The sequence below is a fragment of the Myotis brandtii genome, unplaced genomic scaffold (assembly GCF_000412655.1).
Source record: "Myotis brandtii unplaced genomic scaffold, ASM41265v1 scaffold280, whole genome shotgun sequence".
Lineage (NCBI taxonomy): Eukaryota > Metazoa > Chordata > Mammalia > Chiroptera > Vespertilionidae > Myotis > Myotis brandtii.
Window position 1 is genome coordinate 655,546 of NW_005360677.1, and position 25,328 is coordinate 680,873.

Sequence of the window (25,328 nt, forward strand, 5' to 3'; positions counted from 1 at the left end):
GGAGCGACCCCCATCACCAGCACCAGCGGCACCGCGACGGCGGCGAGGCCCTGCTCAGCCCCGACGGCACCGTTACCGAGGCGCCGCGCACAGTCAAGAAGGTATTGGGGCCGGGCTGCTTGTCGTGCAGAGAGAGGGCGGGAGGGGAACCACACGCACATCCCGTCGGCACCGCAGCACCGTCCTCCACGCCCTCCCTCCTGATCACAGACGCAGAGAGACCCTTTCCCCCTTAAACCCACTCTCAGAGATGCCCTCCCCCGGCCCCGTGCTGGGGAGCGAAGACTCCAGCCGGCGCGGTCGCACTTTCCTATGAATAACATGGAGGTGGCGCTTTCCACTCCTGCCTGGAATGGGCACGGGAAGAGGCACCTAATGCCTCCCCTCCCTGCACCCCCGGCATACTCGCGGGTTATCTTTCAGCTTCTCCGGGGAGAAGACCCCGATGGTACAGGAAAACCTGACCGCTTATGAGCGATCGCCCAGGCAGGCGGGTGGAAAGGACTTTGCTGATGGAAGTTAGGAGTAAGCAGTAGTGACCTCGCCTGGAAATCCTCAGTCTGCCTGGTTTCTGTACCGATGGTGACTTTATGCCTTTCTGTGGTCAGCAGCGTCCACGAGCAGTGCTGCTGCCGTGCCCTTCCCTAGATACTGCAATGTCCGTGCATCTTCTCTGAATGTACAAGTGTCAGAGGTTGGTTCTCTCGGCCCCGTAGTTGGCCACCGGGATTAGTAGGCTGTGTGTAGAGAGCGTGATTTATTGGTTCCTTCTATTGCGACCTGACAGGGTTAGGAAGAAATGCTTCTACTTTGGGGAAAAGCTGTCGTTGTGGGGCTTTCTGTCTCAGCGGCCAGCTTCTTTCCGATGTAGTTGTGAAGAGACAGTAGCCTCGGAGCAGCGGGGAGTCCGTGTGCCTAGATGTAGTATATACACTGAGTGGCCAGATTATTATGACCACCCCATCAGTACTTAACTGACACTTCCAAAAATACTGAATATTGAAAACTTCCTAAGAAAATACTATCAAGGTTTTATTATTATTTGCATAACTAATTCACTTCATTGTACTGATGGGGTGGTCATAATAATCTGGCCACTCAGTGTATACTCCCTAGTCCCCTTACAGTGCTATGCTTAGTATGCCTCTCCTCCCATAAAGCTAAATCAGCACAGGAAAAAAGGGGCAAATCCTGGAAAAGACAGAGCTGTGCATCATGTAAAAAAAAAACCCCACACGATTATGGCTCTAATTTCTGAGATACATACAAATATGGACACAATGACTTATGGTTTTTTATTGTTGGGAACGATTTCTAATTCTTTATCAGAACAGCATGAAAGTGTTGTGAAATCGGCATTGGTTTCACTGTAGGACTCTGCGGAATTGGAACCTGCTTAATTTTAGTTGTAATAAGCCCATGATTAAGTTATGAAGCAGATAACCCTTTCATTCTACCTACCCAAATACTGGTGATTAACAGACGATGTCAGAGGCAAGCCTGAAGGAACTTGTTTACTGATGCTTTAGGACTTCTTTCCTTGTCGTTTGCAGTGTGAAACTCCTCTGGGAGGAATTACAGGAGGAAAGACAGGCAGCATGAGCCGCCTTTACTACCTATATATGAGTCTGGAAATCTAGAACATGTTTCTGAGTAGTTTAGTTGCTTTATAACTTCAGACAAATTTTTTCCTGCAATTAAGGGTCTTTTTGTGTAAAAATGTATAATTTGATTAGATCTCTTGAGGGTAAGAGTGTTTAACAAATTGTTTTTGGAATGGGATTTACTGTCAGGCAGACCTGGTTTGAATCCTGGTAACCCCTGCTAACTAGCTTTTGGGTAATTTCCAAATCCTCTAAATCTTAGTTTCCTCTTCTATAAGGACACGGATATGATTGAGGATTAGAAGCATTTATAGAGGGCTTTAGCATTGAACTTGGTACATATAGTAGTGGCTTAAGAAATAATAGCTATTGTTATTAAGAATTTATTTTATTCCTCTTTCCATTATAGCTTAAGTGCATGCCATTAGGGCCACCTCCGAATGATACACAATTCAATATATTCTATAAAAAGAAGTTTAAAAATCGCAGGCCAGCATATCGGTCTTTTTTCTTAATTCTAGGTGTGCTTCTTGACCATTTTTTCCTTGTTAAACCACCTTCTTCCTGTTTTTCCAGTATAAAAATGTAGGTTCCATAATTCTAGATTTACTCAGCACCTCAAGGCTATGGAAGGCAGGACCTAGTTTTCTGTGCAGTGTTGTGGCTCAGTTGGTTGGGAATCATCCTGTACACTGAAGGGTTGCTGGTTTGATTCCCAATTGGGGCATGCCCGTTGGGGGAAGTGCAGGAAGCTGATCCATGCTTTGCTTTCACATAGATGTTTCTCTCCTTTTCCTTTCCTCTCTCTCTAAAAATCAATACAAATATTTTTTAAAAAATCTCTGCTGGATGTTAAGCAGGTATAACTCTGGGCAAGGATGCAGCTGTATGACATAGCTAAAGGCTACTTTTTGGGGACAGAATCTTTAACTTTCTTGGTATTGAATTGGTTAAATTATAAATGCATGAGACTGCCCTGCTTTCCTCATGATGAAAGTCACCTCACCAAGGGACTACAGTGTGACATTTTGATATGTTGAGCCTTTCTTGATTCTTAGGTTGTTTACTTAATCAATCTGACCTTGACTCCTGCTTTTATAGAGGGTAGGGAGAGACTGGGGTACTTGGGGATTGAAATAGCTGCCTTTGGCTGTATAATTGGTGACTGTTGCTTTAATTTTGTAACTGTCACATACAGGTTTATTTGTCTTAAGTCGTATTTCCATTGATGGTATCCCTTACTCCATTCATGTATCTGCCATCATTTTTCTTAGTTCTGTTACTCAGCTCTGCCACACAAGGGAAATAAACTTTTTACAAGAGCCAGAATTCCCAAGTGTGGTAGTTAATAAGAATGAACATATGGTGTGTAGGTTACTTAGTCACATTTTATCTTTGGCACAAGTTACATCGTGTAATTTGTAATACTCTGAAGACCAGATCTTGTCATTGTGGCTCTGACATATTTGTATATAATGTTTTTCTTCATAAGCTCACACCAAATGAATCCAACAAACCAAAAATCTTTATAAGAAGTGATTGGTGAAATGGGAAGAGAAGTTCCACAGTGAATGGAGTGGTAGAGTTGAGAGGATTTCTTCTCCATTTTCTTAAAAATGGAGTTACAGGAATGTCACAATACAGAAAACAAGGCAGAAGAGGATTTATTTCAGAAAAGTTAAAACTTTATGACAGTAAGGCTGTGAGCCAAGAACTGTAACTAGTTTGTGCTTACATCAGTATTGGTAATGACTATGTTCGAGCAGATTATTATTTTTTTTGGCAAAGGTATGCATGCACCTTGAACTGGCTTTGTTGCTGTCAGCAGAGGATGAGTTGAGCCATGTTAGCACTTTCTTGCCTGAATTTTTTAAGCTCTTAATTTGGTTAATTATGGATTACTAAAATAGAATCTTTAGGATCTAGGCTTGGGGCTGTGGGAGCAGTGTGACTCCTTTTGCCATTTAGGAAAGTACAGCCTTGCAAAATTGTTCAGTAAGGCAATTGGCATATTGACCCTAATAATAGTTACCATTAATTGGCCTTTTATATGCCAAGAATTGTTGTAGGTGTTTTCTTAATCCTGACAACAACACATTAAGATATAGATAGCATTATCTCCATTTTACAAATAAGGAAATGAGGTCCAGAGAGATAAAGTGCCTTGCCCAAGGTTATACATCTAGAAAGTGGCAGAGGTAGGACTTAAATCTTTGTCTTAAACCTTTGTCTGTTTCCAAAGCCCCTGTCCTTTTCATTATGCCACACCAATTCTTTCTAACTTCTTTTTTGTGGACATGCTCATTGATTTGAGAGAGAGAGAGAGAGAGAGAGAGAGAGAAACATTGATGTGAGAGAAACACCCAGCACTTGCCTCCCATATGCACTCCAACCAGGGACCAAACCAGCAACCCAGGTCTGTGCCCTGACCAGGGATCAAACCCACAACCTTTCCATGTGTGGGACGATGTTCCAACCAACTGAGCCACACTGGCTAGGGCCTTTCTAACTTCTTAGATGCTTGGTTCTGGTCTTCTCCCAGAAGTCTTGGAGAATTGAATTCCAAGGTATGTGTGTCTGGTTTAAGACTTAGGTTATCCCAAAACCAAGTAAGAATCTGAGTCAGGGCTTTAGGAAGAGGAATGAGAAAAAATTGTACAAATGTAGGACTGCAAAGAATTATAAAATTAGGAGAGAGGAAGAAGAGTATCTTAAAGAAAAAAACATTTTAAGATAAATGATGCATTTTCACGTTAGTAATTTACTAATCTGAAATTTTATTCTTATTTTTAAAATTATAAATAGATATGGAGTACCTAAGGAATATGGTTCCTCTTCCTGTCGAGCTAAAAGTTTTTCCCTGTTCTTTAAGTCCTACCATCTTTATGAATCAATCTCTACTTAAACATTTTGCAGGTTAGAAAGGGAAGCATGTTATACATTCCTGCTGTGTACCAGGCATTGTATTAGAGCTTTGCATATACTATTTTATTTACTCCTTTTAAGAGCTCTCAGAGAGCCCTAGCCAGTTGCTCAGTGGTTAGAGCACTGACCCGAAGACTGAACGGTCTCAGGTTTGATTCCGGTCAAGGGCTCCTACCTGGGTTGCAGGATTGATCCCTGGGTCCTGTGGGGGAGGCAACCAATTGATGTGTCTCTCCCATCGATGTTTCTTCCTCTCTCTCCCCCTCCCTTCCGCTCTCTAAAAATTAACGGGAAAAATATCCTCGGGTGAGTATTTAAAAAAAAAAGAGCTCTCAGAGAGAGGTAGTGTTATCCTTATTTTATTGAGGATTGAAGAGATTAAGGAATTTGTCTCAAGATTACACATTTAGTAATGTGATGGAGCTGACGGAATTCTAATCTGTTTGACTCCAAACTCAGTTGCTTTTCAGTTGAAATATTTCTCTGTTCAAAAATCAGATTGAATCTTAATCTGTGTATTTTTGGAGGATGTTTTTTCACTAGTAGGTAGTTTCTTTTTATTTATGAAGCTTATTTAATGGTCTTACCATATATTTATGTGAACATTTATGAATCTTCAGAGAAAGCAGCCCTTTTTTTGTATTATAATTTGCGAATTATATTGGGAAAGATTGAACATTAAGAGCTGTCTTAGGAGGTTGCTCAGAGCTGAAGTTGCAGTTGTGTATTTGATGTCCTGCGGAAAAACTTAGTTCTTTAATATCCAGTTAATTCAAGAAATGTATTGTTCATGAAGAAAGGAGAGTAAGGGGAAAAAAAGGTTTGTTGGAATCTTTATTCAGACTCTTGTCAAGTTGATTTTATAAAGAACGTGCAATTTCTTTCTGGTGGTTCTTATTTAAATATTTCAGAGAGGTACAACTGAGGTGGATGAGAGAATAAACTGGCAGTTCCCCTGGTCTGCTGTCCTGCCATTGTGTTCAGGTGGTATGCACAATCAGAGGAGCTGAATTCTGTTTACCCAATAAGAGGTTCAGTAAGCTTGGTCAGGTTTCTATGGAATTTGTAGGAGCTTTTTATAGTCTGAATGACCTATGACCTAAGATTTGGTGAGAGCTAAGTGAGCAGAGAAGAAAATGGTGGAGTGAAATTCCTTCTGTAACAGGTCCCCCTCTTCCCCACTATATTCTGCAACAATTCACTTAACCATTTTCTTTCTTGGGCACTGCATTAATAGCTGGTGATTTCTTGTTCTCTTTTTCAAGTGTAAATGTATTTGTTTGGGGCACCTAGTTCTTCTTAGCTCAGGAAGGGTACAGACAGAAGTTTTAGAGCTGCTAGTGGAATTTCTCTGACTATAAATCAGGCTTTTTCTTTAAGCCTTTCTGAATACTGCAGAACTGTCATTGAAAGTTAAGTAACCTGAGACTAAAACTGTTTTTATCTTCCTTACAAACTTACCTCCTATAGTGTTCCAGTGGTGAACCCTTTTGATCATTCTAAAAGATTAGTTACTGTTGACTACATTTTCTTGGAAACTCTTCTCTTGGCTTCAGTTATAATTCTTCACTTATGGCTACCATTTACTGAATATTTAGTCTCTGCCAAACATCTTTCTTTCTCGTCTCATTTAATCAGGACAGTTTTATCAGATGAATATTATTATTTTACAGACTAGAAAATTTGGTCTCAAAGAGAGTAATTAACTTGCCCAAGGCTTTGCCAGTCTGTGATGCCTTTGGGATTAGTGAGATACAACACTGCCCATATCAACAGTGGGAGGCTACTTCTCTGACCAAACTCCCATGTGAAATCTGCTTTAGTACTACACCTAGGCTGCTGCTAAGATCACTCTGTGCAACTATTTGTTTGTTTGTTTGTTTATTTATTGTTGACCGTATTACAGGTGTCTCCCATTCTCTCCTCCTCCCCACTTTACTCCCCTCCACCCAGCCCTTTGTGCAACCTTTTGGATCTCAAGATCTACAACTTGTTCCTCCATTATTAGCAAATTCCCATATAGCATCAGCCTCTAGCAGCATGATCCAGTTACAGGGTCAACGGTGGGAATGCTACTAGGGCAGTGATGGCGAACCTATGACACGCGTGTCAAAGGTGATACACGAACTCATTTTTTTGGTTGACTTTTCTTTGTTAAATGGCATTTAAATATATAAAATAAATATCAAAACTATAAGTCTTTGTTTTACTATGGTTGCAAATATCAAAAAATTTTTATATGTGACACGGCACCAGAGTTAAGTTAGGGTTTTTCAAAATGCTGACACGCCGAGCTCAAAAGGTTCGCCATCACTGTACTAGGGTGTCACCTGGTATAATGGTGCAGCCTAAGCTACAGCGTCTCCTGTTTGGCATTAGCAAACACAACTTTCCAAAACCTGTTTTGTATGATGTTTTTAGCTGTGTAGCCCTGAAGCAGGTTCTTTACTCTGAAAGCTACCGCATATTCTTTTTCTGTTTAATTCAGCCATAGTTGCCTTCTGTTGTTTATGGAACTCTGAGTGATGCACTGGATGAACCTAACCATCTGCCTTTTTAGTTGTCTGCCTCCACGCGGATGAGAATTGCTGGAGAAAATCAGAAAACTAGGCAGATCACTATCACTACAAATTCATAATCATCAACCTCATATGCATGATCATTATTGCCTAGCAATGTTATACATTTCTCTAGTAAGTTCACTTTCCCACTCACTGGAAATGACTATTTCATACTGTCTCTATTTATTTCTAATCTCACATGTTCTTTTTTTTTTTCCCACATGTTCTTTTTATTTATTTTTATTTTCTTTTCGTTTTCAATTAAATTTATTGAGGTGACATTGGTTAATAAAATTATATTGGTTTCAGCCCTGACCAATTTGGCTCAGTGGATAGAGCGTCGGCCTGCGGACTGAAGGGTCCCAGGTTCGATTCCAGTCAAGGGCATGTACCTTGGTTGTGGGCACATCCCTAGTAGGGAGTGTGCAGAGGGCAGCTGATCGATGTTTCTCTCTCATCGATGTTTCTAACTCTCTATCCCTCTCCCTTCCTCTCTGTAAAAAATCAATAAAGTATATTAAAATAAATAAATAAAATTATATAGGTTTCAGGTGTACAATTCTATAGTACATCATCTGTATATTGTATTGTGTGTTCATTACCCCAAGTCACATGAGAGTGAATGATTGATGGGCTGCCTCCTGCATTCCCCCTACTGGGGATCGAGCCCGCAACCTGGGCATGTGTCCTTGACTGGAATCAAACCCAGGACCCTTCAATCCACAGACGGATGCTCTATTCACTGAGCCAAACCTGGTAGGGCTGTGTTCTTCTTTTTAAATCAGTGATGTGCCTTATACTTTATTATAAAAAACAGAAGCTGCTGCCCTAGCTAGTTTGCTCAGTGGTTAGAGTGTCAGCCCACAAACTGACCCGGGTTTAATTCTGGTCAAGGGCACGTACCTAGGTTGCAGGCTTGATCCCCTGCCGTGGTTGGGGCTTGGTGTGGGAGGCAACCAATCAATGTGTCTCTCTCACATAGATGTTTCTTTCTGTCTCTCCCCCCTCCCTTTCACTCTCTCTTAAAAAAAAAAAATCAATGGAAAAAATATCCTTGGGTGAGGATTAACAAAAAAACAAAACAAAACAAAACAAAACCCCAGAAGCTGCCAAAAGGGAATCCCTTCATCTTTGTACCTTCCAAATCTACAAACCTACCTGCATCTCAGGCTTACCTTTTACTAATTCCCACCTGTTACGATAGAGGAACTTCATTTCATCCAAGACCAGTTCCTCTATAGGTGCTCTAATCATATTCTCTTATCTTCTTAAGAACTTCCTTCAGTTATTTCCTCTTTATACTAGAAACTTTCCTGCAGTATTCAAACTTGCTCTAATCTTTCCCATTTTGAAAACCCTGTCCTCTGACCTCCATATATCCTTTCTGCTATTCTTACCTTTTTATTCCTTTCAAAGTAAGCTTCTTAAGTTTTCAATACATGCAGTATACTTTTTTCTTCCCATGAACTCTTTAACCCAATCCTGCTCTTATACTCTGACCCAAACAAAATCCTTTTGCTAAAGTTGCTAATATCTGTCATAGTGGGAAACATGGCCATCTGTATTTCTAGTCCTCTTCATATCAGACCTCTTGGCATCATCAGACATAGACTTCTTACCAAAACAGTCTCCTCTCTCGGCTTCCAGGACTCTGCTCTTTACTAGTTTTCCTCTTATTTCTCTGGCTGGTCCTTAGTCTTCTATGCTGGCCCTTTCTCCTTGAATATGGGTCCTCTGCTCTTTCCATTGTGTTTTCTCCCTAAGTCATCCATACTGTTCGTATGGCTTTGAGTATCATCTACATACTAACAACTCCCCAAATGATTTCTTTAGCCAAGATCCCTCTTCTGAATGACAGCCAGTCTTGTGTGTGTACACTGCCTACTGGCTATTGGGCTTCAAAACTAACATGTCCAAAATGAAATTTTTTATCTACCTGTGCAATTCCCAAATAAAGTTCTTATTCCTTCATATCAGTAAAATTGTATTTGCATTATTTTTTCTTATGTTTAAAAATTGTTTTTAATTATACAAGTAATGCTTGCATACATTCTTATAAAATAATTCAATGTAGTAAAACAGTTCTTCCTTGGCTCTCAGTCTTATTCCTCTTCCCAGAGGTGACTTTTATTCTCAATTTGTTTTTCTTTACTTTTTTATCAGACTTTATACTTACATTTGTACATAGAGAAATTTGTAGTTTTATAATTTGTACATAAATAAAAGCATATTACATATACATTTTTTTGCAGGTTGTGCTTTTTTTTTTTACTTAAGAACATATATTGGAGCTTTTTACATATTAGTACGTATATATCTATCTTACTCTTTTTTTAACTGCTAAATTGGTTTCCAAATCTATACTGTTGTTGTTTATTAAACAACATTTTATGCACATTCAACTTAATTTTTTTCTTTATAGACTGTGCTGTAATAACTATCTGTATGTCCTCTTTGTATACAAGTATATGTGCTTCTCTAGGATAGATATCTAAAAGTACAGTTTTGGAGTTGAAAGATACCCACATTTTAAACAATGCATAATGTCATGTTCCTTCAAAAATGGAGCACCACTGTACATATCAGCTCACTATATATAAGACAGCTCTTTCACTACAACTTCACCAATACTAAATATTTTTACACCTTTTATGAGGAAAATCTTTTACTGTTGTTTTTGCATTTTTCCTGATTAATGAAATGCTGAGAATATTTTTATGTGTATATTAGCAATTTATATTCTTTTTTTAATAATTGCCTGTTCATATTTATTCATTAATGAATATTGAGTGACTCTATGTGCCAAGTGCTGGGTACAACAGTGACCAAAATAGGTGAGATCTCTGCCATCCTATTGACTTATCTTTTTCAGGTAGACTTACAGGAATTATTTAAAATTCTGGATATTATTTCTTTCTATATATGTACCAGCATTTTTTTTACCGATCGTTTTCGTGTTGACTTAGTACTTTGTTTATGATTTTAAAAGTTTTTATATAATTAGATTTGCCAGTTTTTTTCTTTTATGGCTTAAACATTTTTTTGTCTTAGAATGGTCTTTCCTATCCTAGGTTTATAAACAAATTCTTTTATATTTTCTTCAACTGTTTTTATGTTTGCATTAACATATTTTGGTCTTAAATTCATCTGGAATTTATTTTTATTTGTAATATAGGGACTATTTGTAATGTAAGATAGCCCTATTTGTCTTCAAATAAAAATTAATATCTTGGGTTTGTTCTTTTTCTTTAACTTATCCTTCTTAACTATTTTCTTTCTTAACTTTTAGCTGGACATGTAGAAGTAACTTTTGTTTGAAGGCTGTATCTATTTAACTCAAGAATGACACTAAAAATTGCCATCCTGGTAGTACTTAGTGCTTATAATGAGTTATTCCTAGAAGCACTTGCTATTTTAGCAAATGTTACTGTTTATAGTAAACATTGTTATTATTATTTAGTGGATATAGATTGTTTTGATAGAAATTGGAGTCTCAATTATATCTCAAATACATATCCTATGCAGTAATGGCGTAGAGAGTAACTTACCTTCTGCAGTTATACTAAGTTGGAAAAATATAGTAATGTGTGGTCCTTTTCCAAAATGACACCTATTTTTTTTTAAGACACTGCAGGAATTGAGTATGTGTGATGAGACTGTAGGAAGAAAATTTTTTTGCCCTGATTAGGTAGTTGTGTGCATCTATCTTTCAAAGTTAACAATATATTAACCTGCTCCAGGTTAGAAAAGGACTCATTTTCCTGGCAGGTAAATAAACTGTCTTTTTAAACAAAGCTTTGTTGGCTAAAGCTTTAGAAAAGAACTCATTTTCCTGGCAGGTAAATAAACTGTCTTTTTTTTTTTTTTTAAATATATTTTATTGATCTTGATTAAATCTAGTCTTGGGTCCCTCTGTTTTGGGAGACAGAAATGGAATAGGGATTTTTACTACATTCATGTCTATTTTTATAAGGAAGAAAAGATGGTCATATGCTAGTCCCTTTTTAGGGTCTATGGTGGACTGTACTATAAAGGAGAAGCAATTTTACTACTTCTAGATACTTGTCTAATACTCTTCCCTGATACTGTGTGAGCTTCTTTTGCATAAAAAACCATTTATGTGTTGTGTGCTAAACACTGCTAAGTGATAGGGTTATTAAATCAGCCAAATACCATTCTTGCCCTCTAGGAGAGGGTATGGCTATAAATATGGAAATAAATACAGTCTAGTTTGATATGAGCAATACTGGAAGTAGGAATTGTCAGTTTGAAGAGGTCAGCATTGAAATCAAGGTGACACACCTTAGGAAAACTAGTTGGTTGTCCATCCAGGAGGCTTTGCAATGTAGCAGAACCTTTGTGAAGTTTCCAGGTTCCAATGTTATAAATCCAGAAATTTACTTTTTAATACACTTAAGAGATCATTCACCTATTAGGACTGGCTCATTCAAACCAAACTCACAAGAGACTCATATTTAAAACAGAATGATAATTTTAGGCCCTGGCTAAGTAGCTCATTTGGTTAGAGCAGTGGTCAGCAAACTGCGGCTCGCAAGCCATATGCAGCTCTTTGGCCCCTTGAGTGTGGCTCTTCCACAAAATATCGACTTCTGCACATGGGCCACGAAGTTCCAATCGCATTGTACGTGTGCGCCCGCACGTGATATTTTGTGGAAGAGCCACACTCAAGGGGCCAAAGAGCTGCCAATCGCATTGTACGTGCGCGCCCGCATGTGATATTTTGTGGAAGAGCCACACTCAAGGGGCCAAAGAGCTGCATGTGGCTTGGGAGCCGCAGCTTGCCAACCACGGGGTTAGAGCATTGTCCTGATACACCCAAAGTTGTGGGTTCGATCTGCAGCCAGGGCAAATATAAGAAGCAACCAATGAATGCCTAATTAAGTGGAATAACATCAGTATGTCTCTCTCCCTTCTCCCCCCCCCACCCCCCCCAAAATCAATAAAAAATTTAAAACAATGATAATTTCTAATTTATGGTTAGGTGTATATAATACTTGAGCTGATTTAATATATGGGTCAGTCAAATGGTACTCTGAAAAATCAACATGGGAAGTCTAATTATAGTTAAAAGCAATTTGGAATCCTTTTTTTTTTTTAATCCTCACTCGAGGATACTTTTCATTGGTTTTCAGAGAGAGTGGAAGGGAGGTGGAGAGACTGAGAGAGATGAAACAACTATGTGAGAGACGCATTGCCAACCTGGGCCAGAGATTGAGCCTGAGCCTGCAACCGAGGTACATGCCCTTGACTGGAATCGAACTCATGACCCTTCACTCTGAGGGTCAACGAACGCTCTATCCATGGAGCCAAACTGGTTAGGGCAAGTTTGGAATCTTTTAGATCAGCAGTTCTCAACCTGTGGGTTGCGACCCCTTTGGTGGTCGAACGACCCTTTCACAGGGGTCGCCTAAGACCATCCTGCATATCAGATATTTACATTACGATTCATAACAGTAGCAACATTACAGTTATGAAGTAGCAACGAAAATAATGTTATGGTTGGGTCACAACATGAGGAACTGTATTTAAGGGGCCAGAAGGTTGAGAACCACTGTTTTAGATCCTTGCTACTCACACTGGTCCATACCAGAAGCATCGGCATCATCCTGGAACTTGTTATAAATGTACAATCACAGGCAACTCTGATTCTGGACTAGTTTATACCCACTGGAACCTCAATTAAAAAAAGATATTTTTATTGATTTCAGAGAAGAAGGGAGAGGGAGATAGAAACATCAATGATGAGAGAGAATCTTGATCAGCTCATGTCTCCTACCAGGGGTCAAGCCTGCAACCTCAGCATGTGCACTGACTAGGAATCAAACCATGACCTTCTGGTTCATAGATCAACACTCAACCACTGAGCCACACCAGCCAGGTGGAACCTCAGTTTTGTTTACTTATCCTATATAAGGCTAATATGCAAATCGACCAAATGGTGGAATGACTGGTTGCTATGACGTGCACTGACCACCAGGAGGCAAACGTTCAACACAGGAGCTGCCCCCAGCCCGCAGGCCCTGATCACCCAGTGGGGAACGGGGAACCAGGGGTGGGTGGCGGCGGATGCTGATGGCGCTGGGGCCCCGATTGCCCCGCCAGTTGTCCCACACACAGAGGGTAACTGGTGGCAGTGGGGGGTGTGACCTGTGAGCGGGTTGGAACAGCCAACCTCTTGGCCTCTCCCCCAGCTGGCAGGCTCTAATCGCCTGATGGGGAACCAGGAACCGGGGGTAGGTGGCTGCGGACATGGGCAGAGCCTAGGACCAGATTGCCCGGTGCGTCGCCCGCCCCACACACAGCGGGCAGCGGGAGGCAGGGCCAGCTGCTGGCAGCTGGGGAAGATCGGCCCTGATTGCAGGCCAGGCCTAGGGACCCTACCCATGCACGAATTTCATCCGCCTGGCCTCTAGTTGTTGAATAATGTTGGCTTAGCAGGTGGTCTTATTTTGTTTCTCTTTTATGAAACCTCAGAGTAGAGAGGCAAGAAAATCATTTTGGGGTTTTGTGGTAGGGTAGAAATTTATAATAAAATTTATCATAAGTCATGACTGATGTGGCTCAGTGCTTAGAGTGTCAGCCAGCACACCAAAAGGTCTGGGGTTCAATTTCTGGTCAAGGGCAAGTTCCTGGGTTGCAGGTTCCATCTCGATCCAGGTTGGTGCACATGTGGGAATGGGTAAACTATGGTCTCTATAATAATAAAAGTGTAATATGCAAATCGACGGAACGGCCAAACAGCAGAACTACCGTCTGGACAACCTTCTGGACGAAGCTGGGGCTGCGAGGGCTGAGCCCCTTGCACAAATTTCGTGCATCAGGCCTCTAGTATTCATATAATGAAGTACCTCACAGAAGTTAAAATGAGCCAATTAGAAAATCTACATGTGTCCGACTGGTTAAAACTCAAAAGTAAAGCCCTAACCAGTTTGGCTCAGTGGATAGAAGGTCAGCCTTCGGAAGTGTTGGGTTCGATTCTGGTCAAGGGCACATACCTTGGTTGTAGGCCCCTCCTCACCCCGGGCCCTGGTAGGGGCGTGTGCAGGAGGCAACCAATTGATGTGTTTCACTCACATCAGTATTTCTCTCTGTCTTTCCCTCTCACTTCCACTCTCTAAAATATCAAGGGGAAAATATCCTCAGGTGAGGATTACAAAAACAGAAAACAAAAAAACTCTAAAGAAGAATGAAAAAAGCAGGCTGCAGAATACTATCTACTCTATACCATAATTTATATTACATTTATAAACATACAAAACAGTGCTGCATAATGTTTGCTGATATACAGTTGGTACTGATGAACAGTATGTAGCAAAAGTATTTAAAAAATGAAGGGGAATTGTAAACAGCAAAGTTTGGACAGAAGTTACCTCTGTGGTGGGAGAGAAAGTATGAAGGTTAATGAATAGAGAAGGAGTACAAAAGGATCTTCAATTTTATCTACAACTCTACAACTGGACACCCAGTGCACGGCATTTGTGCACTGGGGTGGGGGGTGGGGGGGTCCCCCCTGCACCATCTCGCAGTCCGAGACTCCTTGGGGGATGTCCACCTGCCGGTCCTTAGTACTACTGTGGAGGCGGGAGAGGCTCCTGCCACTGCCCCTGCGCTGGCCAGCTGTAAGCCCGACTTCTGGCTGAACGGTGCTCCCCCTGTGGGAGTGCAGTAACCACCAGGGGGCAGCTCCTGCATTGAGTGTCTTCCCCCTGGTGGTCAGTGCGCATCATAGTGACCGGTTGTTCTACCATTTGGTCAATTTGCATATTAGGATTTTATTATATAGGATGTTTCATTTCTTTAAAAATATCTACAAAAAATTATACAAAATGTTAACATTTGTTAAATTGGGCAGTGAGTACAATTCTCTCAGGACTCTTCCATGTGCTTGGGAAAACATTTTTTTAAACAGGTTTAATGCTTTTTGGGACCTGTATTTGTAAAACTATTATACTAATGTATCTCTGGTGCCTAATTCACTCAGTGTGATAGAAACTTTCAAGAATTTAGGTACAAGCATACTATGAGGTGGAATCTTCTGTGCCATAACAAGATATTTCTAAAAACAACAACAACAACAACAAAAAACCCCAAAAAACGCTGCCTGAGGCACTAAAAAACCTGGCTATGTGGCTATGTGGATACCAGTGATCTTTCTATCAACCAACACAATCAATGTGCCATCCCTGCCTACATCAGTGTAGTTTTAAAATCTTTTAACTTGCAGCTAAATTATTACCCTGAGTCTCTATGCAAACTTATACCATGAACTACCCAATAAGTAAAAAACCCCAAATTACATCTCTTTCTAGTTTTAACACAATTTTTCCTCTCCACCCTACATTCTTTATTTTTTTAAAATATATTTTATTGATTTTTTACAGAGAGGAAGGGAGAGGGATAGAGAGTTAGAAACATTGATGAGAGAGAAACATCAATCAGCTGCCTCCTACACACCTCCTACTGGGGATGTGCCCGCTATCAAGGTACATGCCCTTGACCGGAATCGAACCTGGGACCCCTGAGTCCGCAGGCTGATGCTCTATCCACTCCCTTCAGTCCACAGGCTGACGCTCTATCCACTGAGCCAAATCGGTTAGGGCTCCACCCTACATTCTTCAGTCCCCCACACCCACAGGGGACTCAGTATGTGTCCTCCACATAGGTGCAGTGTTTCTGGACCTGCTAATCTTGGGCAGATTTATGTGACTCAGATAGCATCAAGTGTGTTCTTTAGTGCCAAGGAGATCTAAGCATGGAACTTGGCTTAACCAGCAATCAAGGATGAAAGCTCCTGAAAGAAAGAGGAGACTGACTTTTTATCTAAGCATGATGAGTACATCAAACAGAAAATGATGCCCAGGAACAAGTGGTTCCAGAAACATGAATTCAAATAAAAACTGGCTTTGTAGCATTCACTGTTTTGCAGATCCAATGGCAACCAGTCAGTCTGTTTTTTATTTTCTGGCTCAGTTAAAAGTACCTTAGAGAATATACTTGTCCCTTCTCAAAATAACTATGGAGAACACTGCTCAAGTCCCATAAAAATCTTAGTTTTAAGCATTACCTATTGGGTTGGTCTCTCTCTCTCTCTCTCTCTCTCTCTCGGAGTCCCTATGTTTTTGTCGGAGGGATGGGCCTCAGAGTATATGTGGGTCTGTGTGGGGTATCTCTGTGGGTACACATAGAAGATTCTATGGAGATGTATGGGGTTCTCTCTGTGTGTATGTGTGTGTGTGTGTGTCTTTGTGTGTGGGAAGGATCTGGGTAGAGGTCTTGAGTTCTGTTGCATGTGGGGAATCTCTGTGTGTTTGTCTTTGTACATCTGTGCCTGTGTTTGTTTTTCTTAAATATGTTTTTATTAGAGAGAGCGGAAGGGAGAAAGAGAGAAACATAGACGAGAAAGAAACATCAACATTGAAGGGCTGCCTCCTGTATGCCTCCCACTGGGGATTGAGCCAGAAACCAGGGCATGTGCCCTGATAGGGAACTGGTGACCTCATGGTGCATGGGTCGATGCTCAGCCACTGAGTCATACCAGCTGGGCTATCTATGTTTCTATGTCTCTGTGTCCATCAAGTATTTTATTAAAAGTCTTATGATAAGTTTTTGCTGTTGTTAATCCTCACTGAGGGTATTTTTTCCATTGATTTTTAGAGAGAGTGGAAGTAGGAAGGGTGCAAGAGGGAGAAAAAGAGAGAGGGGGGGGGAGGAAGAGAGAGGGAGAGAGATGTGAGAGAGACACATTGATTGGTTGCCTTCCACATGTGCCCCAACCTGGGTCGGGATGGAACCTGCAACCCAGGTATGTGTCCTTGACCAGAAATTGAACCTGAGACCCTTCGGTGTGCTGGCTGACACTCTAAACACTGAGCCACATTAGTCATGACTTACGACAAATTTTTTTATAAATTTCTACCCTTCCACAAAACCCCAAAATGATTTTCTTGCCTCTCTAATCTGAGGTTTCATAAAAGAGAAACAAAATAAGACCACCTGCTAAGCCAACATTATTCAACAATAAGTAAAAAATATTTTTCCCATAGCAGCTACACTATTTTACATTTCTCCTAGCAATGTACAAGTGTTCTAATCCTCAACATCATTTGTTACTAATTAATTAATTATGGTAGCTATCTTAAAAACAGTTCTATTTCCCCCAAAAGTCTCCTTTGCCCATTTTCAGTCAATCCCTGCTCCCATTCTCTTCCCCTAGTAGTCACTGATTTGCTTTTTTTCACTATAGATTTGCTTTTTCTGGAAATTTCATGTAAATGAATTATGCAATATATGGTCTTTTGTGTCTGAGTTGTTCACTTATGACAGTGATTTTCAACCTGTGTGCTCACAAGAATTTTTAAAACATGCAATACCTGACTATTTAGCCAGGGGCACTGACCTCTTTTCCCTTAGACTGTCAAATAAAAAAAAAGTGACAACAGCCACCCAGCCAGTGTGACTCAGAGGTTAAGCATTGACTCATGCACCAAGGGGTCACTGGTTGGATTCTCAGTCAGGGCACATGCCCAGGTTTTAGGCTCGATCCCCAGTGAGGGGCATTATGTTTCTCTCTCATTGATGTTTCTGTCTTTCTCTCCCTTCCTCTCTCTCTAAAATCAATAAAAACATATCTTAAAAAATGATAGCAGCCAACACAACAATGGCCACCCAGTGTGAATGAATCAGAATTATACCTATTTTTTTGTCTGATTGGTAAAAAATGTATTTTTTGGTGTGCTGCAGAATTTTAGTGATGAGTTTATGTGTGCCATTGTTTTTGATGTCCATTTATGTATCAGTAGTTTTTCCTTTTAATTACTGAATGGCATTTCATTATATGGCTGTACTACTTTTTATTTATCAGTTGATGGACATTTGGATTGTTTTCAAGTTGACTATTTTGAATAATGCTGGTATGAACAATCATGGTTATGGTAAGTATTTGTGTGGGTATATATTTTAACTTATCTTGGTCAGATAGCTAGGAGTGTGTCATTTAACTTTATAAGAAAAGGGCAATCTTTTCCAAAGTGTTTGTATGTTCCATTCCCCCAGCAATATTAGTGTTTCAGTTTCTCTACATCCTTGCCAATACTTGGCCTTGTCAGTCTTTTTTAGTTTGCATTTCACCATGACTAGTGATGCTGAGCATCTTTTCATGTGCTTATTAGCCATTTGTATCTCTACTTTGGTGAAATGTCTATTCAAATCATTTGCCTATTTTTAAACTGGGTTGTTTTCTTATTACTAAGTTGTAGGGATTCTTTTTTAAAAATATATAGTTTTTAATTGATTTCAGAGAGGAGAGGAAAGGGAGAGAGAGAGAAACACCAATGATGAGAGAATCATTGATCGGCTGCCTCCTGTGTGCCCCACACTGGGGATCAAGCTTGCAACCCAGGCATGTGCCCAGACCGGGAATCAAAACATGACCTTCTGGTTCATAGGTTGACACTCAACCACTGAGCCACAGGCCCATTCCTTTTAAAGACTGAATAATACTTAATTGTATCTTACCACATTTTATTTATCCTTTCCTCTGTTCAAGGACACTTGGGATATTTCTACTTTTTGGCTATTACAAATAATGCTATAAATATGGCTGTATAAATATCTGTTTGAGTCCTTGTTTTCAATTCTTTAGGATATACCTACTAATGGAATTGATACTTGTATGTCAATCTTATATCCTGCAATTTTGCTAACTTAAACTTGCTTATTACTCTAGTAGTTTTTTGGAATCTTTAGATTTTCTGCATACAGGATCATGTCATCTACAAATAGGTTATAAGTTTTACTTCTTGTTTTCCAATATGTATGCCTTTAATTTCTTTTTGCTATATTACTCTCTAGAATTTCAGAAATGGTGAGAGCTGACATCCTCACCTTATTCCTGATCTTAAAGGAAAAATATTCAGTCTTTCACCAGTAAGTATGATGTTAGCTGACAGTAGAGCAAATTTCTCCTAATATATTCTTTACTAGAGGCCTGGTGCATGAAAATTCATGCACTGGAGGGGGGGTCCGTCAGCCCGGCCTGCCTCCTCTCACTGTCCGGGAGCCCTTAGGGGCGGGAGGCGACCCGGTGATCAGGGGAAGGCAACGCCCCCATCACACCTTTGTTTCTGCCACTGCCGGCAGTGCAAGCCTCGGCCGGCCCTGGTTACCTGAGCCTTGGGCGGCCCTGGGCGGCTGGACAGCCGCCATCCGAGGCTTGCCTGTGCCTTGGGCCAGCCCTGGGCAGCTAGGCAGCCAACATCTGAGGCTTGCCTGCACCTTGGGCCCACCTGGGTGGCTGGGAAGCCGACATCTGAGGCTTGCCTGCTGGGCTGAAAGGTTCCCTCCTTATTGGCTGTGGGTGCCGCCATCTTTGAGGCCGTGAGGGTCAATTAGCATATTCCCTCTTTATTAGATAGGATAGTGTCTTAATTTTGACAGATTAAGGGACTAGATAAATTGACATGTATTAGTGGATATCACCTGCTTGACATATATTTCTTAGCTATAAAATGTAATAATCCTTTTGTCTCTTGTAGAATCAGGCAACCTGATATTCTTTAAGTTTCTACTTTGAATTAGTTTTTAATCAGTACTATAAATTGACAGTTCATAGGCTGCCTGTTCCTTTTTAATTCTAGGATATTCATATTGTGAACTCCCCCCAAATGAAGCATTTATATCCCCTGATGCTGTTTTAAAGTTCATTATGGTTTTCATATCTGTGGGGAGAGATTCTGTGATATTATCTCTTTACAGTAAACTATGTGCTTGTGTGTAAAGTAAACAACATCTATGGCTTATAGGTATAGTTCATTTTATAATCCAAATCTGTTGTTTCATCTATTCCAATAAGAACTACAGGTAGCATTCTTCTCCTTGTGGATGGGGACACAGGTTTAGGTATCTTGATTGATAAGTGTGTGTGTGTGTGTGTGTGTGTTGATATTTCAAATTACTGTCTTATCCCTTAGACTGTAAACTACAAGGGTTGAGACTATTTCTTAGTGTATTGTTAGCATCTGGCAGATAGTAAGGGTTTTGAAAGAAATAAATCAGTCTGTTTTGTGATATGTAAAGAGGAGTGACTAGTATAAATTAACTTGGCTTTAGGTGAATTTTCATTCTCTAAATCCTCAGAGCATTTCAGAGTATGGATTGTTGTCTATTTAGCTTAAATGGAAAAATTTTCCTAGTTTCCTCTTAGTAATTAAGCTAAATATTACCAAATTTATTATTATTCTCTTACATATATACATTTAAAATTTATTTATTTTTCATTATTTTTAAATATATATACTTTTATTTCAGAGAGGAAGGGAGAGGGAGAAAGAGATAGAAACATCAATGATGAGAGAGAATCATTGACCGGCTGCCTCCTGCACACTCTACATTGGGGATTGAGCCCACAACCTGGGCATGGGCCCTGACTGGGAATTGAACTTTGACCTCCTGGTTCATAGGTCGACGCTCAACCATTGAACCACACCGGCTGGGTTACATTTTAAAAATTTAAAGGCTTCTTTTCCTTTATAGTGTGGTAGAATCAATAAATTTGTGCTGTGCTTCTGCCAATTAGTCAAACTATTTTCATGTCATTTCTGAGAGATTTTAGGCCTATACGGATGTGACTGATTTGGGCAATTTTGTAGAAATCTGCTTTAATAATTAAATATAATGCTTTGAGATAACCAATTATCAGAAAGGGTTGGTTATAATTATCAAATAGAAAGTTCATATCTTTTTAGTTAAAATGGCAGTTTATTCCTAAATCTTTTTTTTTTTGAAGAAAAGTCAGCATTTGTTAGTTGTGATTGGTTAACAAATCCATTCTGATTTTAGCAGCTCATTTGGGTGGTATTGAATAAAGAATTCATAGTTGACTTTTGAGAGCTTGTCTCCATTTTCTGTCTGCTTTGTTGGCTAGGACCTTGCTAACATGGAGGACTGTTAGAACTTGCTCATTAGGAGTTGAGCTGAAATTTTTGGCTCTCAGCCTTATTCTCTGTCCTTGTGCTTCAGTGACCTTATTAGTCCATAATTTATTCATCTGTTTTTCTCTTACTGCTTGTTAAGGTCGGGGAAGAAAATTCTTTATCCTGCTACCCTCCTAGGATTGCTGAGTAGGGTCCTGTAAATAGAAATAGAAAGTGCCTATCTTTTTAGTAAAATGGCAATTTATTCCTAAATCTTTTTCTTTGAAGAAGAGTCAGCATTTGTTAGTTGTGATTTATAGATTTATTCAATGTAAGTTTTATGTAACAAGGGAGCCTTCATAAGGAAATGAAGACTAAAGAAATAGTTATACCTGGGTGTTTTTATACTAGGTTTAATGAGGAGTGGAAAGTCATGGGAAAATGTGATAGGACAAAATAGTATGAGCTAAGGGTAGTAAACTGGGGAAAACTTAGCAAGCCTATTCCTTAGGATTCTTCTTAGGTCCCTTAGTCTTTAGAGATAAGAATGCTCCTCTCTTCCACATGTAAGGAGAACACCTTTCACATGAGGATCTTATGACCTGCTTCAGGGGAAAAGAGGTCAGAGAGTCCTTCATGCACTTGCCATTTTTTAAATTCCTTTAGCTTAAAATAGTCAATATGCCAGTGTACTATATTTTGGGTTAGGTATTCTGAACCACATAATTCCCTCATTTGAAACTTTCTCCTAGGAAGTTTCACAGTCCAGAAACTGAGTTGATAGATTGTTCCATAATCCATTGAGCTAGTGTCTCAGTCCTGGGAATAGGGCAGTCTCATTAAACAATTGTGTCTCAGGAGGCAGTGGGAGTAGGGCACAAACCTGATTATGCCTCTAGATGGTGTGAGTGATCAGGCATTTAATGAAGGACATTTGTATAAAAACAGAAGTTAATGGTTAGTACAAACTATAAACACAGGTGTTTTTTTTGTCCAGAGGGCAGTCAGTCAAGATTTCCTAGATGTTAGGCTCAAAGCGTCTTTTTTAGATGGTGGAGGGAGGATAGGCAGTGACAATCTGACGAATTTTCTGGTTTTCAGTTTGAATGTCTCTGGTGATGGCATTGGCTGTTCCAGTCAACTTTCTTAGTGGCCCACATAGCAGCAGACACAAAATTGTCCATGCCTGATCTGTTGTGATGATTTCCTTGAGGTTTATGTCAAGTTTCTCTGTTTAGCTTTCAGAGTTTTAGGAAAAGGGCAGTTTTAGTTGTTAGTGATACCAAGTCAGGAGCGAGGTGAAAAATTGGGAATGTTAGTTTGTAGAGTGGTAGCCAGATATTGGAGGAAACTAGAATTGAGAACCTATAGGTGTGTACTAGGGTTTTCCATGAAACAAAAATTTCTCTCTGTAGTCATCCCCCTTGTTGAACAAAGATAACCAGAGTAAGGTTGGCCTGATTATTTCCGTAACTACACCAAGAATGATAATTGACCACACAGGCCTTTTAAAGTTTGCTTGATTTTATTTATTTTTAAATGTTTTTATACATTTTTAGAGAGAGTGGAAGGGAGAGGGAGAGAGAGAAACATTGATGAGAGAGAAACATTGATTGGCTGCCTCCTGCATGCCCCCTACTGGGGATCAAGCTGGGCATTTGCCCTGACTGGGCTTGAACTAGCAACCCTTTGGTGCACAAGACCATGCCCAACCAACTGAACCACACCAGCCCCGGCAAAGAGAACAGATTCTTATTCCTACTGAACTTACTAAAATAACTATATTGCTGTCCTGGCCAGTTGGTTGGAGCATACACCAAAAGGTTGCAGGTTTGATTCCTGGTCAGGGCGCAAATGGGAGGCAACCGATCGATGTTTCTCTCCCTCTCTCTCTGCCCCCCACCTCAGTCCCCCTCTCTTCTAAAAAAAGGGTGAGGATAAAATAAAATACATTCCCATGAAAATAAGAACACTTAAGAGCTTCCAAATTTTGGAGGGATCAGGCAGGGAGAAAAGATAAATGTTTCATTTTTGTTTACCAAGGTATAATCTATTGAAATGCTGTAAGATACAGATAGCTTAAAAGAAAAGAGAAAGGAGTTCCTTATAGCTGGAAAATAGAACATTTAAAAACCAGCAACGTTTCAAACAAGAAGGCCATAAAAAAAATCATAATCCTTCTTCATCAGTTCATTCAGTCCCATGGAATTAATTCTTCTGCTTGATCTTGGGTGGTCAGTTTCAAACATTAACTGAGAAGAATAAGATTAAAACAAAAACTATCTGTGGATGACAAAAGACCTAAAATGATTGAGATTAAAGATCTGATGAGCATTCATTTGATAAGGAAATTTGGTTATTTCTATGGCACACAAGATTTTAACATAATAATCAAATAATGAAAGTATTGACAAATTTCTGTGAACTTCATACAGTTTCTGGAATACCTATATTAACATTCACCCATAAAAATATAACCCTGTTTATTTGACAGTTTTTCCCATGCAATTTAATATACCAAATAAACAGAATTGTTATTAACATTTCTCTTTATAAGGTAAAGGAACAAATCATTTGATCTTTTCCAATGGCCCTCTGGGAACTCTCAAGTTAGTTCATGGTCAAAAAGACTTCATTTTAGAATTTGATTTTAGGAAGTTAGTCAAAAATGAACATTTGATTAAATAGGGTCAGAGGTTACTATGAAACAAAACTTAATCATTTAACCAAAGTGATAGTAAAAGATTTTAAAGACAAATATAAGAAGTAACATAGCTGTAAAAACAAACACAAACAAAACAAAAACAACCTTAGCTCCTTCAATACTGGGAAGACTCGGGATTTTTTGTTTTTTAAATAATCAAAGACATGATAGACACAACATGGAGTACAGGAAATTATTTTGATAAGATACACAGTCTTTGTTTCCTAGCAAGATTTTTTTTTAGCTTGTAAATAAATCCTTTTAAAGTTAGCAGTTTGAGCACATGTAAATTCCTTTTCCACAAATCTTCTACAACATTTTAAAATATCCATAGTTCATCTTTCTTATGCTAGAACAACCAGTCATTCTACTTTAAGACAAAATTGCTCTTTCCCTAACAAACACATCATTCATCCCTCTATCTTTCCTTATGAGAAACACATCTTAGGTTTGATCCCCTGTCAGTGGGCAGGTACATAAGGCAACCCATAGATGTTTCTCTCTCCCTCTAAGCATGTCCTTGGGTGAGGATTCAAAAGAAAATACATCTTAGTTTGCATACTTTGCATATAGAGGTATTTTTTTTTTACCTCTTATTCTATTAGTTTCATTCACATATATTCATTATAATTTTTAAGCATTAGTAACCTTTTCTTTAATGAGGAAACTAGGAAGTAGATAATTGTAACTTGCCTGTTAGATAGATACCAACAATCTGTAGCAGATTAGCAGATTTTATGAATATACCATCTCACTTTTTTATATAAGTGTAAAGTTGTGCTGTTTCCTCACAGTATAATTTTTCACTGTATAAAGGACATGTTTACTAAGAGATCTAAATATCTTTTGACTTTATGTAAAAATTAAGCCAGAGTAGATTAACTTATATTCAGCAAATAATATTTCAGTATTTTATCTTATTTGGAGCTAGATCTAGATATTCAATGATTATCCATCATTTAACTTAGTATAGCTTTAAGTTTTCAAGTTATCAAAAATTTTGGAAACTTTTAAAGTTAACATATTATAAAACAGTTACTGTTGAAAATTCACTTAAAAACTTTTATCTCGCCCTAACTGGTTTGGCTTAGTGGCTAGAGCATCGGCCTGCTGACTGAAGGGTCCCAGGTTCGATTCCGGTCAGGGGCACTTGCCGGGGTTGTGGGCTCGATCCCCAGTGGGGAGTGTGCAGGAGGCAGCTGATCAGTGGTTCTCCCTCATCATTGATGTTTCTATCTCTCTCTCCCTCTCCCTTCCTCTCTGAAATCAATAAAAATATATTTTTAAAGAAACCTTTTATCTCACATCTATTTAATTGTTTTTAACAATTATGCCTATTTATTTTAATATTAAAACTATGGATTTTTAAACATAATATTATTGACATTAACCCTTTGAGTGCCAACCAATATCCTAGGAACTATGCTAAAATTGCCAAGGCATTTTTGCTGATTTTACAGCAGTTTAGGAAAAAAATTATGAATCGCAAGTAAATGAAGTTACACATTCAAAAACTTAAGGAAACCTTTACTACATTTGTTTTCATCTTTGACATATATTGTTTGCTGATTGTATTATAAAATACTAGTAGAAAAAAAAATTG

General features: G+C 39.3%; 1 long non-coding RNA gene across 1 annotated transcript in view; it reads left to right on the forward strand.

Moving 5' to 3' along the window:
- Window positions 1-25: 25 nt before the first annotated feature.
- The window catches only part of LOC102249526, a 44,337-nt gene continuing 19,034 nt past the window's right edge, over window positions 26-25,328 (forward strand). The window contains exon 1 of the long non-coding RNA XR_313741.2: window positions 26-101. This is a non-coding gene — a long non-coding RNA (uncharacterized LOC102249526). The remainder of the gene's footprint in view (window positions 102-25,328) is intronic.